The sequence below is a fragment of the Calidris pugnax genome, unplaced genomic scaffold (assembly GCF_001431845.1).
Source record: "Calidris pugnax isolate Ruff unplaced genomic scaffold, ASM143184v1 scaffold42, whole genome shotgun sequence".
Classification (NCBI taxonomy): domain Eukaryota; kingdom Metazoa; phylum Chordata; class Aves; order Charadriiformes; family Scolopacidae; genus Calidris; species Calidris pugnax.
Window position 1 is genome coordinate 2,165,609 of NW_015090920.1, and position 17,761 is coordinate 2,183,369.

General features: G+C 42.3%; 1 long non-coding RNA gene across 2 annotated transcripts in view; it reads left to right on the plus strand.

Moving 5' to 3' along the window:
- The window catches only part of LOC106892620, an 18,810-nt gene extending 1,816 nt beyond the window's left edge, over positions 1-16,994 (plus strand). The window contains exons 2-4 of one of the 2 annotated variants that reach the window (XR_001412913.1): positions 10,095-10,206; positions 14,864-15,166; positions 16,046-16,994. This is a non-coding gene — a long non-coding RNA (uncharacterized LOC106892620). The remainder of the gene's footprint in view (positions 1-10,094; positions 10,207-14,863; positions 15,167-16,045) is intronic. The other variant, XR_001412914.1, reaches the window with a different exon arrangement.
- The last annotated feature ends 767 nt before the right edge of the window (positions 16,995-17,761 follow it).

Below are 17,761 nucleotides of genomic sequence, written 5' to 3' on the forward strand. Positions count from 1 at the left end.
GCTGTTGCGCCGTCTGGCGGCAGGAAGGCGGCACTGCAGCACCCGGCCCGCCGCCTGGTGGTGGAGAGGCGGCAGGGAGCGGTGTCTCAACCTCTTCCCTGGGCAGCCCATTCCAAGGCTTGACAACCCTTTCCGTGAAGAAATTTTTCCTAATATCCCATCTAAACCTCCCCTGGCGCAACTTGAGGCCATTTCCTCTTGTTCTATCACTTGTTCCTTAGGAGAAGAGACCGACCCCCCCTGGCTACACCCTCCTTTCAGGGAGTTGTAGAGTCAGGTCTCCCCTCAGCCTCCTCTTCTCCAGGCTGAACACCCCCAGCTCCCTCAGCCTCTCCTCACAAGACTTGTGCTCCAGACCCCTCACCAGCTCCGTTGCACTTCTCTGGACCCGCTCCAGCACCTCAATGTCTTTTTTGTGGGAAGGGGCCCAAAACTGGACACAGCCCTCAAGGTGGGGCCTCACCAGTGCCCAGTACAGAGGCACCATCACCTCCCGAGTCCTACTCCCCACGCTGTTCCTGACACAGGCCAGGATGCTGGTGGCCTTCTTGGCCACCTGGGCACACTGCTGGCTCCTGTTCACCCAACAGATGACCAACACCCCCAGGGCCTTTTCCACAAACAACTCTCCAGCCACTCTGCCCCCAGCCTGTAGCGCTGCAGGGGGTTGGTGTGACCCAAGGGCAGGACCCGGCACTTGGCCTTGTTGAACCTCATCCCATTGGCCTTGGCCCATCCATCCAGCCTCTCCAGATCCCTCTGCAGAGCCTTCCAACCCTCAAGCAGATCAACAATCAACTCCCACCCAAACTGGTGTCATCTGCAAACTTACTGAGGGTGTGTTCAGTCCCCTTCTCCAGATCATTGGTGAGCTCCTCCTGCAATATCTTGTCGCCCGTCACTTTTAAAATTTACTTTCAGTGTCTCCCTCTACGTGGTTCTCTGTCCCTAATTTTTAATCCTTGCCTATGTTTCTTGTACCTTCTCTCTTTTAAAGTTATCTTTCTGGGTTTATGTGTCAAGGTTTTGGTAGCAGGGGTGCTGCAGTGGTGGCTTCTGTGAGACCAGGACCTGCCTCCGTGGTGGATGGAGCCTGTTCCAGCTGTCTGCCAGAGGGACCTGCCATGGCCAAAGCTAAGCCAGGGTTCTCCAGGTGGGGCCTCACCAGTGCTGAGTAGCCAGGAAGGATCATTAGACTTTGCTACCACCCCAACAAGAAGGTGGCTTCACCAGAGAGTGTAAGAAGCAGAGGTATTCCTGTCCACTGTCCCATCAGACTGGCCCATGAGGGACGTGTCTGGCAACTGGTAGAAGAGAGGAGAAGAGGAGATGAGCTGTGCAAGATGGTTTCTATATCCATCTTGTAAAATGAAATAATTTCTTATGGCCAGAACTGGTTAAAAAAGACATATCTGTCCGTACTAGGACTGGGTTTGAAAGATACAAGGAGAGAAGTTCACACTTGAAGGTCTAGCATCTCTATTGAGTGGGAAGGCTTTGTGGGAAATGGAATATTTGCCTCCTTATAAGGGGTGGTTTTATGTAGCTCCCTGTAAATCATTGGAAATGTAGAGGAAGCAACATCTCCTATCTTCTCCTCTAGTTTTCTCCATTTCCCATGGAACTGCTTAGCCCTTTGGAGATTTTTTCTCTACCACCCAACGTTACTGGCCTTTGCAATCAGGTTCCTCAACACGAAGGGGCTCTGTGGTACCCGTTTCTACTAATTGTTGTGTAAGATAAGGACGATGGAAGTATCAGAAACTTGCCTGTTCTCAGCTTCCCTAAATCAAATCAGTCCCAAAGATCTTTGTACAGCTTAGAAGAAAGGAGAAGTCACCACCCTTATTACACAGCACAGACGAAGTGAGGGGTACCTTTAAAGGCAAGGAGAGCACTGAGCACACAGCTCACTCAACACTTCAAGGTATGACTATTTGTTAATTTTTTTTTTTTTAAAAAAAGGGGCATGAGAGTCTTGTTTGGTCTTGTCCTTTCAGGTTTCCAGTCTAAACAAAATGGATTTCCATTGATTGTATTTAAGTGATCATCCTTTTACTAATGCTTTAGTCTTGCTACGTGCGTCAAAGATCTTTTTTAAAGTGTTCCTGAGAAATTTAACCTTGCTATACCTTTTTTTTTTATTTTTCAAACCACCAGTGAAAACTAGCAGTTCCTACCAAAACAGGCTTTTCTCTAGAAACCTGCATTATTTTTTTATACACAGACTGTACAAACTATTATCAGGTAATCAACAGAAACCATAGTTTATTTAACATATACTTTTTAACTCATCAGAATAAACCCAAGAAACTCTCTCCAAAAATCTGACTGTAGTGTTGGGCCTTTCTTTGGAAGGTCAATGCAGTCAATTTACTTAAACGTGTTTAACTTCTGGATATAAATTATTTTTAAGAATCCAAGCAAGACTACTGATTTATTTTAATAAAAGGAAAACTCTGGAGACCTTGCTAGCTTTTGTTGCTTTCTGTAACTGAGATTATTTTTTTTTCTATCTAATATTTATGAACATACTGCACAACAAAATAATTATTCTTGCATAATGTATTTGTGTACTCATGTTTGGGGAAGGAATTATCAGCATTTTACTTAGTATCTAAATCAGGAAAATCATTCTTTCTAGGTGTGAAAAAGCAATCTTCTTTTTTATTTCAGTTGTCATAAAGCATGCATAATACGACACACTATCCCCAAATTTCCCTTTGCTTCTCCTTTACGAAGTAAAACACAAGGTCTTTGTTTTAAATTCCCCTCTCCCCTTCTCAGGTGACTCCTACAACTGGTTTTGCACTTTTTGCACAGTTTAGCAAATCTTATAGACCACTTCTGTAGGTAGAGCTACAGAAATAACTCTCTGTCTCTGCGCAGCGCGTTCGAGCCCGATGGCCCGCTTCCATGGCAAATTCCATACATAAATGTCTCTAATTTAGGAAAAATACTTAGGTTTCATTCTGTAGAACTCGTTAGTTTTGCCTACAACAAGCAGACGTTAAGGAATAGATTAATCAAACCTAAATTTCATTTGGAGTAGCATTTGTCACCAGTTGGGGTGTGATTTAGGCAGAAAAGAAATCAGGGTCTGAGTGCTTTACCAGGCAAGTGTGCATTCTTGGCGAGTATATGCTTTTTCATAGCACTGCTGTAGCCTATTTCATGTTCTGCTTTTGATTTTGCTTCACATTTACATTACTGAGGTAGCTCCAAGTATTTACACCATAGTTTAAATCTAGATGCAGGCAGCCTTATGCCCCATTGACAATATTTTCCTTAGAACCCTGGCTCACACGAGAACTTCCATGTTGTCCTATTTCCCTGCACAAATATAGCTTTTTTTTTCCTCTGCGGGTCCTCGTTAATTAAAAATACTTTGAATAGTTTGAATCCCACTGTAGCAAATCATTATGGCATAGCACATAAATTACGAAGGAAAAAAAAAAAACACAAAAAACTACTGCTAGCATGGATTGCTTCCCAGCATTCATAATAACAGGGTAACAAGCTGCATTTCCAGCCCCTCTCACCTCTTCTCTTACTTGCTGTAGCCCCAGAGCAGGGAAGGGAGGTGCCAACGAGCCATATCTACCCTTTCCCCCCCAAAAAATCACCTTTCAATCACTTCTGCTGCTTAAAAATACTTTGAATAGTTTGAATCCCACTGTAGCAAATCATTATGGCATAGCACATAAATTACGAAGGAAAAAAAAAAAACACAAAAAACTACTGCTAGCATGGATTGCTTCCCAGCATTCATAATAACAGGGTAACAAGCTGCATTTCCAGCCCCTCTCACCTCTTCTCTTACTTGCTGTAGCCCCAGAGCAGGGAAGGGAGGTGCCAACGAGCCATATCTACCCTTTCCCCCCCAAAAAATCACCTTTCAATCACTTCTGCTGCTGCTTTGGAGGGTGAAGTGGACAGATTCTGCACAGGCAGAGCCAAGATACTAAGAGTACTATGGTTGGAGGTTTTTAAAGAGCAGAAAGCTGTTTTAGACAAAAATCATGGTCTCCCTCTATAAGCACAATTAAATCTGGTCTCTGGAGGGAATAGAGAGCAGATGTTATATGCTGCCTCTTCATTTTTTACTTCTGCAAATTAAAGAGGATGAGGGGACAGATAGTACCTGCACTCTATAGTCCTCTCTCCTTTTAGATTACACTTCAGTGGATTATTCAGATTTACCTGTTTTAGGACATTGTCTTTGTAAAGTATTTGCATTGCACTAAATCTGTTCTCTCTAGGGCTTTTTTGTTTGTTTTGGTTTGTTTTGTTTTTCTAAGCAAATAATTGATTATCAAAATTGTATTTATCTGTGTGTTTCTTAATTTTCTGTTGGTTTGTGGTGTTTGGGTTTGGGGGGGGGGTTGTTGTTTGTTGGTTTTTTTTTTCCATTGTATATAGAATAGTCCAAAATTTGTCCATGGAACTGGTACTTTTCTGACTGTGGTGAGCTTTTCCTGAAGCTGGGATATCATGCATCTTTTCATACAAGCTTCTTATATCTTATATTATGCTTTTCTAAAAGCTCTGATTCCTCTGTAAAAGATTGTTTTGCAAAAGTGCCCTCCTGAGGTGATTGAGCATTTTTTTTTTATCAGTTATTTCCTACCAAATTTGCCTATGGGGCAGGTTAAAGTCTCTCTCCCTCTACTGCCAACTCAGCTATAGTTAATCATGAAATTTAGTTTGATGATAATTTATTCCAGCTAATGATGCATGAGATGTAAAAAGCCCAAAGGAGGAGTTTGGGGGACTGGAAATTAGGAGGGGAAAAATTCCCAATCCAAACATTCCCACCTTTTCTCCTTGCAAACTCAGCATCTCTTATGCTGAAATTTCTGAGACACCATGGAGCCCTGCTTTTTTTTACAGTCTCTTGGTAGTAGGAATCACACTTTAAATCATTCTGCAAAAACATGACTTAGTTAACACTTCATTATGCAAGAAGATTTCCACTATGCTGCAGTTGGCAGAAAAAATCTAGTTTCCTCATGCATTTTATCCATCACCCACTTCAAATTAAGAAAATGTGACTTTAAAAGGTTTTGTCTAAAAGGCATATGGCTGAATGTCTATTTACCCAATCATCAGTTGTACTAAGTGGATGTGTTATTAAGTTATATTAAGATATTTCCGTGGATTTTTTTTTTTTTTTCCTTTCAAGGAATAAATATTTCACTGCAAAGCATTATTTGAAGAGTACCATGTTTCATCTCAAGGATCTGGAATGGCTTGCAGTATAATTTTACAATGTGGCTAGTTAAATTAATTTAGTAAGTGGAGAACCCAGTTCTTTGCTCGCGTAAGGGTTTTCAAATTGTGATCTTCAGACTACCTTTTGCAACTTGTATTAAGCTGGTGGGAGCCTCCGAAATATTTTGGGAGTAGCAAGTGGTATAGGAAATCTGGCAGTCAGGATTTTAGTGGAAAATTCTTTTTCAAAAAGTAGAAAATAGACTTGTCACTAGAATAATACTACAGCCGGTCCCCAACGACATTCACACTCTTGTAACACTGGGATTCAAGGCTCTAAAAGCATGGGGGTATTTATGGTTATTTTCTACAGTTGAATCCCAAGCCCCTTATTCCATTTTTACTCCTTTCTTTAAGCAAGACTCCAGTTTGCAATATTTATAAATTCAAACAGTGAGATTATGTACAACTGAATGATAACTGAATGATAATCTCTTTTAGTTTTGTATCCTTTTAAGATACAACTGAATTATAATCTCTTTTAGTTTTGTATCCTTTTAAGACACAAAGTTAAGTTGAAATGGAGAAATACCCTTGCCATTCTACTGGAAGTATACTCAAAAAGGGAAGAGGGGAGGAAAAACCATTCATGGCATTGTCATCAAAACCAGTCCAGTTGTGCTACTAGAACATGAAAACCTTTATTTCTGCGTCTAGCCCTTCTATTTCAGCTAAAGATGATGTTCTAACTAAAGATATCTGAGTGCATTTCAATAAGCATGGGCTTGTGCTGAAAGACTTCTCAACCCTGGGCTCAGGTCTGTAATAATGGCCAAATCCTGGCAAAGAAATGAAAAGAAATATTTGACAGGAAGTGCCATCGAGGAGTCACCTCGTTCACTTCCGCGCTAGAAATATTTTTAGACCCATTAATATAACTTGTTGAATAAAGAGCGCTGTCGATGTTGTAGAATTTTGGGGTCTATTTCAGCTAAAGATGATATTCTAACTTAAGATACCTGACTGCATTTCAATAAGCATAGGCTTGTGCTGAAAGACTTCTCAACCCTGGGCTCAGGTCTGTAATAATGGCCAAATCCTGGCAAAGAAAGGAAAAGAAATATTTGACAGGAAGTGCCATCGAGGAGTCACCTCGTTCACTTCCGCGCTAGAAATATTTTTAGACCCATTAATATAACTTGTTGAATAAAGAGCGCTGTCGATGTTGTAGAAGATCCCTGCAGCCCTCCCATCCTGTATTTCTCTTTATGCCAACACACAGGGTTTGTTTTTTCTCTCAGATGTGACTAGGTATCAGAAAATATTTGTAAATCTCTTTTTTTTTTTTTATAACTACCTAAGTTCAAGCCAATTTTTAAGAAAGTCCTAAAGTACCTCTCATTTCAAAATATCCAATTATACTCTTATGAACACCTATACGCATAGAAAGAAAAACCTAAGAGGTAGAAAAACAGTTTTATTTCTTGAGATAACTACCAATGTTCAAGCCAATTTTTAAGAATGTCCTAAAGTACCTCTCATTTCAAAATATTCAATTATACTTTTATGAACACCTATACGCATAGAAAGAAAAATATAACTACCTAAGTTCAAGCCAATTTTTAAGAAAGTCCTAAAGTACCTCTCATTTCAAAATATCCAATTATACTCTTATGAACACCTATACGCATAGAAAGAAAAACCTAAGAGGTAGAAAAACAGTTTTATTTCTTGAGAAAAACAATTTTAGCCTACACTAAGTCAGCCTGTCAACTGATTCCTTCCTTAAAATCCTTGTGACAATGCAGATTCTGCTTTGAAAAGTGACATCCCCTCCAAGAAAGAAGCCCACGTAGTGGGTTTACATAAATTTTGCACAGTTTGAAAAGAAAGACTGACAGAAATGAAACGGTAAAGATTAAGTTTAAATTAGGTTCGATTCATGTATCATCTAAGTTAAAATTGCGAGTCACTTTTCTGTAGAGACAGTAAAAACTCAGATAGTAAAAATTTCTGCTCCCTGCCCGGAGGAGGTCTGGTTTCAAAGTCGAGTCAGGTATCTCAGGGTTGGAGATATTCAATTTTTTTTTATTTATTTTTTTTTTCAAATCTTCAAGGCTGGGGGCTCCACAGCCTCCCCAGGAAACACGTAGCAGCACGTAATGCTCGACTCCCTCCCTGTGTATCTGCCGCTTCCAGCCCCACACGCTTCCTTTTCACATTTGAACTCACTCTGGAGTTTCCTGTGGGGCCAGTCTGGCCGCGCACACCCATTTCCCTGCCCTTCAGGATGGGGACTGTCCCCCTCCTTTCACAGGAGGCTTCCTGGAAGCCTGAGCAGCTCTCTCTTGTCCTCCCTGAGAGCCCGTCTGCTCGCTGCACCAACAAGTTCAGAGGTTTAGTTTGCTGCTTCTGCTCTCTGCTACGGAATCAAGGAATTGTTGGAGTTGGAAGGGACCTTCTAGAGATCATCTAGTCCATCTCAGGGTTGCCCAGAGCACATCACTCAGGAGCATCCAGACGGGGCTTGAAGGTCTCCAGAGAAGGGGACTCCACACCCTCCCTGGGCAGCCTCTGCCAGGGCTCTGCCACCCTCACCCCAAAGAAGTTCTTCCTCACATTGGAGTGGAACTTCCCATGGTCCAGCTTGTGCCCTCATCCTGTCACTGGGAACCACTGAAAAGACTCCATCCTCCCTCAACCCACCCTTTAGATCCTTGTCACCATTACTAAGGTCTCCCCTCAGCCTTCTCTTCTCCAGGCTGAAGAGCCCCAGCTCTCTCAGCCTTTCCTCATCAGGGAGATGCTCCAATCCCTCCATCATCTGTGTCGCCCTTCGCTGGACTCTCTCCAGCAGTTCCCAGTAGTACCTCCCTCTGCTTTTGAGAAAAAGGGATTTATCAGACGAGAGCCAGTGAAGTAGATCTCAAACCATGCAAAACCAATCAATTTTTAAAATTGCCAGCACTGGATTAGTATTTTAGCTGCCGCGAGGTATTAAACGCAGTTGCTGTCAGACTGTAAAGGCAGCATAAGTTCACTTTGTTCAAAGTGTCAGTTTTCTTCAAGGAGAGAAAAAGGTGATGAAACAGTTGCCACTTTTATGTCTGTGACTGCTACATGTGCTTACGAACCAGGAAAAAGCAGCCAGCCAGATTCAGAAAGAAATTCTCCATTCGCCTGTCTCTCTGCTTGAGAAAAGATTATGGGTGTTTTGGGTTTTTTTTTTGTCTGAGTATGTCTAGGCTGCCTTTGAATTTCTGATACCCTGAGTTCTGGCCACTCCCTGACTTGTAATACTCCCCAACCGATTCTTTACCAGCCTCCTCCATGGCATTTCAGGAAGAGCAGAGCAGATCCATTTCCATTTTCCAAATGGAGCACCCCAAAAGCTGTCATCTGCTTTATATCATGTGATGTGTCGTGACATAACTCCATCTTCTTGCTCTTTTTTTACCCTCTTTCCCTTGTCTTTTTTCTTTGCTGCAGGTTTTTGTGTCACAGAATCACAGGATCACATGGGGTTCCTTGGAAGGGACCTCTGGAGATCATCCAGTCCAACCCCCTGCCAAAGCAGGGCCACCCAGAGCAGGTCCCACAGGAAGGTGCCCAGGTGGGTTTGAATGTCTCCAGAGAAGGAGACTCTACCACCTCCCTGGGCAGCCTCTGCCAGGGCTCTGCCACCCTCACCCCAAAGAAGTTCCTCCTCATGTCCAGGTGGAACTTCTTACATTCAAGTTTGTGCCCGTTTCCTCTTGTCCTGTCCCTGGGCACCACCGACAAAAGACCAGCCCCATCCTCTTGACACCCTCCCTTGAAGTATTTCTAAGCCTTGATCAGATCCCCCCTCAGCCTTCTCTTCTCCAGACTCAAAACGCAGGTCCCTCAGCCTCTCCTCGTCAGGGAGATGCTCCAGGCCCCTCATCATCTCTGTAGCCTCTGCTGTCCCCTCTCCAGCAGTTCCCTGTCCTTCTGGAACTGGGGAGCCCAGAACTGGTCCCAGTGCTCCAGATGGGGCCTCCCCAGGGCAGAGCAGAGGGGCAGGATGACCTCCCTCCACCTACTGCTCCCACTCTTCCTGATGCCCCCCAGGATGCCCTTGGCCTTCTTGGCCACAAGGACACATTCATACCGAGTCGTATTCTTCCCCGCACTGTGGGTTTTCCGTGGAGATCTCCCAGTTTGCTGAAGGAATAACCAGGCCTGAGAGGGAATGGTTGGAGGTGGTACAGCGACGTGTCAACCCCCTTTCTTCCACGTTATAAATTCCACTGCCCGGGAGGAAACCACCTCATGACTTGGAGCACTTTAGGACAAACATTAATAATAACAAATTCTAATTGGTCATTATTGCTTGGACAGAAAAAGATCAGGTTTCATTTTCAGCAGGAGGAAATGAAAATGTCATGTACTGTAATATGACAAGCATGGGATTTACAGTAGTGATATGTACTTGTAATTACCTTTATAAGTGTAAATGCACACAAAGCAGAACACCAGGGAGGCCGTTTTACAACAGATTTAATCAAGAGAACATCCACGGCTCCTCATAAACTTACTTAACCAACTTTGAAAAAAGAGTGGAGTTGATTAGACAGGTTAATGGGGTGATGTCTTTATAAATGACAGATGGCCACGTTAGAACAGAAAGTTGTTCACTCTCCATTTTTTATTTTATTTCACTTATGAGACTATTTTACTGGTTTTTTACTTATGAAAGCATAGCTCATACATTTTTGATTAGCAGTGGTTCACCGAAAAAAAAAAAAAAAAGCAATTTCCAATGAAACCAAACTTTTAACAGGATGGATGTTGTCATTATGCTTAAGTGGCAATAATCAAAACTAAAATACAAAATGAATTTTTTTTTGGAATTCCAGGTCCTTATAAACGTCCTGACCTCCCTGCTTTGGCCTGCAAATGGAGAAAAGTGCTTACAGATTTGCAAGCTCATAAGAACATAACAAAGAAATGGAAACATGAAGAAGAAAGGTACCTTTTTTTTTTTTTTTTTTTGGAGAAAGGGAACTCATTAGTGGTGAATTTGACAGAGTAATTAAAAAATTAGAATTTAAAGAAAGCAAGACTCTTAATTAAGAATAATAAAAATATTATTATAGTGCAACATTAGCTATACTTGGAAAAAAAAAAATCCACCTTGGGCATAACGATTTTACCTCTGGATTATTGAAGTGTAGAATGTGGAAGAGCCCAGAGTGTTGCTCTTCCCTCAGACACACGAGGCATCTGGAAGTGGACCAGCCCTACCACATGAACCGAAGCAGGATTCCCTATGGATCTACACCAAGAGCTCTGGTAGCCTCAGGGGACCCTGGCCAGGGCTGGGGAGGAGAAAGGGCAGGAGCTGAAGTTGCTGGTCAAAGCCACCACGGCAGCAGCAGCTCTTGGCTCTTTGCTGGCCAACAAGCTGCTCAGCCATGGACTGTGTGCCACCACTGCCTTGTGCCACAATTTCTGCCTACAAAGATTTCCAGTCTCTACTCAGCTGTTAGATAATTGCAACTGTGCAATTATTTCTGCAACATCCTAGGGCTACAAAGATGATGAGGGGCCTGGAGCATCTCCCTTACGAGGAGAGGCTGAGGGACTTGGGTCTTTTGAGTCTGGAGAAGAGAAGGCTGAGGGGGGATCTGATCAAGGCTTATAAATACTTCAAGGGAGGGTGTCAGGAGGATGGGGCCGGTCTTTTTTCAGTGGTGCCCAGGGACAGGACAAGAGGAAATGGGCACCAACTTGACTATAAGAAGTTCCACCTAAAGATGAGGAGGAACTTCTTTGCCGTGAGGGTGGCAGAGCCCTGGCAGAGGCTGCCCAGGGAGGTGGTGGAGTCTCCTTCTCTGGAGACATTCAAAACCAGCCTTGACAAGTTCCTGTGGGACCTGCTCTGGGTGGCCCTGCTCTGGCAGGGGGTTGGACTGGATGATCTCCAGAGGTCCCTTCCAACCCCATGGGATTCTGTGATTCTCCCATCTCTCTTCTTCTCCCTTATGAAAAATGACCATTCCTAAATGGGCTAGAAATAAAGAAAATAAGATGTGCAGTGCTAACCTCCTATTCTTTTTTCTGCCTCCTTTTGGCATTTTTCACTGATCTGAAGTGTACAGTTCCTTCATCAGATGCAGACCCTTAATTAAAAACAATCCTATTGAACATCTCTTTAGCCTTCCTGACATGAATTTGAAAACCAGTCTCCCAGGAATGCTTTCTCTTGAAGATTTCTATGTGAGTTTAGGATTTACGAGAAGCACCGGACTGAGTTTTGAAAAAGCTCTGCACCTTTGGGACTTTTTGGGGTTTTTTTGCATTTATCAGGACTGTAATTGCAGGGCAGTGAAACAATCCTGAAGTGCATATGTGAAACTCTGCAGCAGGCAGCAGTGATGAAAGACAATTGGAGATATTCAAGCATTACCAAAGCCTGGCTCAGCGTTTTTGCCAGCTTTCCAAGGGCTAGCATACTGCTGATTTTTTCAATAAATAGAATAGCATATCACAAGTTTAATTTCATTTATCTGGACGTATGCAAATCAATCGTTTCCTTCGCTGTGGCTAATCCTCATTACCAGAACCAGACCATCTTCTCTCTGAGGTTGGTGAGTAGGTGGCTGGTGGCTGCAGAGATACAGTGGCCTAGTAACATTATAATCAACAGCTTTGGGTGATAATTTGACGTGATATTTAAGTCACTACACAACTCAAGCCACTTCTCCCCCAATTTACCTCTTATTAACAGGAAGATAATAAATTTCACACAGAGTATTCATCTAGGTAATAGGCATGCCTGGCTTTGTGTGCCATATAGGCATTTCCAATAGATTAATAGATGCCAGATTTTCTCTGAAGCTCCTATTTTCCCCGGAATTAGCTAGACACTCACAGCCATTTTGAGTGGAAATAATGATTTTTCTTCTTGATTCAGTTGGTGCTAACCAGAGTAATCGAAACAGTGGTGGATCCCTGCTTTCAGGGGTTCAAACGGAGGGGTAGTAAATTCCCAGGATGTAGGGGATAATACAGAAAGGATTATGCAAAAGATTTGTATCTTCAGGAAATATTAAGTTGCAGAGTGCCTGCTGCTTTAGGGTAAGCTACTGTCTCCCAGCACCTGCCTGCCTTGCAAAGTAGTCCGTTTGAGTGCCTTGATGTGCACAATACCACAGCTCTTCTAGTCAGACAATCCTTCATCACCTTAGTTTATTGGGATTTCTTAAAGTAAGTAAATACATCAAAGAATGTTCCTTGGTACGTGGCTAAGTTAATTAGTTAGTAGCTATAATATAAAGTTTCAGGTGAGGTGGCTATTATAATATTCTGACGAAAGACGCTGCACTTTGGAAGAGCCTGGTAAAAGCTGCCATCTTCTAAATCTTTTCTTTCTGTTTTCCATTCCTGGAATACTGATTCCCTGGATTCTTTACTGGGCTGTGTGGATTGTCTCCCTGTACACCTCCTGGCCATCCATCCCTCTTTCTCTTAAACCAGTCTCTCAGTCCCCATTCCTTTCACTTTCTGCCCTTCTGTTCTCTGTTGGATTCACCTCACTATTTTGGTACTGTCCCTCTCCTTCCTTCCAAAACATGAAGATCACCTCCTCTTCCTTGCCCTGCTCGTCCTCCTACACAGAGCCCTAGGAAATTGTCTCCCTCCAACAGAACCTCCTTCCTCCAAACCCTACACAAGTGTCTCTTCAGGAGGAGCAATACCGAAAAGAAAACAAGATAATAAAAAAAAAATTGTGATGCTAAAATAAAAGTTAATTGGTTAGTAGCTATAATATAAAGTTTCAGGTGAGCCAAAATTAATACAGCATCCAAAATGTAGAAAAGCTATTTAAAAAGAAGAAAAAAACAAATACAGCATGAATTCTCAGAGATGCACACCCACATCCCCCCCCAAAAAACACCCACGCTCCCACTTTCTGTTCTTTTTGTGTAGCCACCAGTTGCTGCACAGTCTCTGGGAAACAGTGACTTCACCAAAATCCTCAGGCTTGTCTGTTCTCTTCCAACTGTTTTAACTTTGGCGTTGTGATCCAGAGAAGGACTGAAAGCCAGAGGGAGATTGCATGGGTTATGTGCTCATGACAGGAGCGTCTCTAATCTTTGTAGTTGTAAGTGTACAAGAGAGCTGAAAGACAATCACAATATATGCCAACAGTGAGCTGTTTCACTAATAATAATAAAACCAACAATAATAATTAGAATAATAAAAGGTTTTGTTACTCATTCCTTTCCGTGATGTAGCACGGAAGCTGCATTTATTCCACAGACCTTAATCCAGCCGCTGTGAGAAGCAATTTGTTGGGGATTTCAAAACATCCTCTGAGATCATACCAGAGTTTTACGCAGAAAACCTCTCATAATCCCTCTCGAAACTCTAATGCGGAGCTATTTCTAAGTCTTTTGCTTCTTTTGGACTCTCTGCATTCAATTCTTGCCTTTGAAATAGCAAAACCAGGTCGGGCGGGACAGTTTGAACAGCCCGTGAGAAATGGACTGTGAGAAATGGAGAAATATTTCCTGACGTGGCTTGGGTAGGGTAAGGAATTGAGGTGACATTTTGAAGATCCTTTCTAAGCTAAAGGAACTGAAGAAATGAGCAGGAGCAGCTTCTCCAGCTCAGTACCAGCATAATTTCCTTAGAGGATGGAAATGCATTTTTCTGATGCCACCTCGCTGAGACTCATTAAGCATTCATTTATTGATTCGCTGCTTTTAAACACACTGATACCAGTAATCATGAGGATACAATGCAGACAAAGGAAGAGATACACTGATTACACTTCTAAACAAAAGTGAGTAAAATTCATTTTTTTCATAATCTTTATTTGGGGATTACATTGCCCTCTTGATGTATTATGTTCTCTGTAGAAACAGAGAGGACCTCTCATATTTAAGGTCAACGGTATTTATAAGCAGCTTTTTTATTTGGATTTTAATTTCCAGTCAAGGATTTTTAAAGCAGCTCTTAATCACAGAATCTCAGAATCACGTAGGTTGGAAAAGACCTTTAAGATCATAGAGTCCACCACTAAATCCTGTCCCTAAAGTGGACACAGGTCCTCAAGTGCCACATCCACACATCTTTTAGATACCTCCAGGGGTGGTGACTCAACCACTTCCCTGGGCAGCCTGTTCCGATGCTTGACCACCCTTTTGATGAAGAAGTTCTTCCTAATATCCCATCTAAACCTCCCCTGGTGCAACTTGAGGCCATTTCTTCTTGTCCAATGCTGAAGATCAGAGGAGCATTTTGCCATAAAAAGTTATAAAATTACGTATTACTTCTTTTCCCTCATTTTGCTTAAAGGCAGAGTTTTTTATTGCCACAATGTACTTAATTCAAATTTTTTTTTCTGACACTGCTGGATGTCATGAGCAAATGTACTTAATTTGAAATTTTTTTCTGACACTGCTGGATGTCATGAGCCTCCTCCCCAGCTCCAACGAAAGTGAACACAACACTGTAGTTGGGCTGTGTAAACAGAAGGAAGTTATGAGTTATTAGGGACGCTGCCTTAGCCTAGATGAAATAAATGGGAGGGGTTTTTTTTGGTAAAAGACCTGATCCCTGAGCAATTAAAAAGGTTCATGGCTCCAGCTGCCAAAAATTCCTCTCCTTGCAACAGATGCAACGCAGCTGGTGGTGGGTCTGCTCCTTAGTGGCTGTTCTTCACTCCCCCCACTAGATAGTGGTGCACGTTGAAAAGAGACCTCCAAGTCTTCTCTCCCCTGGTGGAACATCAGCCTCTCCTCCTGCACCAGATGTTTGAGTCCCTTCTCCATCTTCCTGGGCTGTCTCAGGACCTGGGGAGCAAGTGCAAGAGAACAGGGACACACCATCCCAGATGAGGTCGGATCAGCACTGAATAGAGGGTTCAGAAGATTTGACTACAGCTTCTAAACCAGCACGCGTGGCAATACTTTAAAAGGTGATTTAAACAGAAAGTATATTTTTTTTTTTTCTTAAAATCGAGTTCAGAGAGTTTACTATCCACAAAACCTTATGGAGTTTGTTCCCAATCTGGGGTTTAAGTTAATTTTTAATCCATGCTTTTTGGATTGTAAAACTTAGAGAAAACTTTCTGTCATTTTTATTGTATTTATTGTCTATTTCTTCAAACCTCGGGTGGTATTTTGTTTGGTGGCTAGCATGGTTCCTTGGACGTAAACCCAGCCCAAATGGAGAACAGATCACCTGGAGAATTTAACTTTGGGTTTACCTGGCTGAAAAATCAAATTAAAACAACTGTCTTCTGAACCCTACGCTGGCAGAACATCACCTACTGCACATACCCTACTGCCTTCAACAATCAAAAGCAGTCAAGAAGTATTTATCTGTAAGAAAATATGGGAAGATCTGACAGGATCCAATGTGACAGTGCTGTCTTCACTGGCAGACTGGGTTTGCTGGCTGTTGGAGTATGCAGTTTGGGTGAAAACATCTGAAACCCATTAAACTGGATTTGTTAGCAATTCATTTGCTTTTATTTATTTAGTTTCTAACGTGGTGTTAAAACGAAGAAGAAAGCAGAAAAAGATGGATAACGGGTAACAGGAGAGGCCCCAAATAGCACCCATACTCCAAGTCACCAGGTGCAGAAAAAGTTCCAAATATATTTCTTTTGTGTTTTTGCCTGGTGGTGGAGAGCCCCGTGAAGAGTGTAAAGATAAAGGCCAAGACAAAGGCCATTTGAAGTGTTCAGGAAGCAGGGAATGCTTAAAAGCAGGCAGGTAAAACTGATGTGCAAAAAAAAAATGCACACTTAGCCACTTCAAAGGCTCCAATTAAAATTAGATCTTCCTTACAGAAGGGAAGACAATACTTGAGGAAACTACAGGTGACTCACAGAGAGACGGGGAAGCTCAAGCCATAGATGTGAGAAATTGAAAACGTGACTAAGAAACGCCGCCATCACGAAACTCTGAGATGAAAACACCAAGATTAACACAGCACGTATACAAGCTCACTCTAGCTTCACAGGGACTGGACGTGCCAGCATCACATTTCCAAACATTCCCAATTCTGAGGAAGAAACTGCAAACGTTTGCTACTCAAAAAATAACGTATGTATGTAACTAAGGGAGATTCGGAAAGAAAGGAAGAAAAAAAAGGAACTCACTCCCTTCATAGGACTTAAAAATTCAGCCAGGAAGGCAGCTATGAAATATTCTAGCCTTGTCATACATTCTACAGACACATGTAACAACATAAGAACTTTATGTAGGAAGAGAACATAACAAGCATTATAATGGAGCATGTTCCAGAGTATCTCTTCTTTTTGGAAGTACCACACCAACACGCACAAAGGACGGCATTCCCAAATCAGGCCAGCGTCAAAATATTAGTTTAACTTAAAATACAAGTTAAAATATTATTTAATAATAACATAACCAGTTAGAATAATATTTAATAATTACAGCCTTCTTTGGCATGCTTATCAGGAACATCGCGCATCACTTCGGAAAGCTGTTTTCCAGAAGAACTGCGGTTTGATTTTGGCTGTACCATTTTTTTGGGTGTAAACCCAGTCAGGAGAGGCACACATCCAAACAATTTTGTCCCAAACACGGCGCAGTATCAAGAATAAGGTGCGATTTTTATTTCTCAGACAAAACACCTGTTGGCCTCTTTGGAGTTTCACTAGGGTCAGATTTCAAACCACAGAAACTTTTACCAATTTCAAGATTCATTCCCTTTCCCTCCGTAGAATTAAATAAGTGACAGCTTTTTTGTATCACTGAGGATGTTAAGCATATTTGTGAAGCATTAAAATGTATATATATATTTTTTCCTATATCTATCTTTTCCTATATCTATCTGCAAGTCACTCCTACGCTCCTGAAATTATCCTTCTTTGGAAACCTTTGATGCCATCATGTTGCTGCAATAATTTATCAATAAAACTCACACTGTTAAACAGCAGGTACAAGATCCTGCAGTCCCTAGAAGGATGTACAATCCTTATTAACACACTCTGTCTCGTTAAGAGTGCACAGTTGAAGACTCCTTGAATGATGAGTTTGGAGGAGCAGACCCTCTTCATTCTTTATTACCAGACTAGACCACCAGATATTCAGACTACTGTCAGACAAATAGGTTCATTTAAAAGGTCAAACAAAAGGCTGTTCAGCCTGGAGGAAAGGAGACTGAGGGGAGACCTTACTGCTCTCCACAACTACCTGAAGGGAGGGTGTAGAAAAGCAGGGATTGGTCTCTTCTCCCAAGTAACAAGCCATGGGACAAGAGGAAATGGCCTCAGGTTGCACCAGGGGAGGTTCAGATTGGATATTAGGAAAAATTTCTTCACCAAAAGGGTGGTCAAGCATTGGAATGGGCTGTGGGGAAGTGGTGGAATCCCCATCCCTGGAGGGATTTAGAAGATGAGTAGAGGTGGTGCTCTCAGCGCCGTGGTTTAGTGGTGATTTCATCAGCCTTAGGTTGATGGTTGGACTCGATGACCTGAAAGGTCCCCTTGCCACTGAGGTAACATACACATTTGGTGCTCAGTCACCTCAGGAGGAAG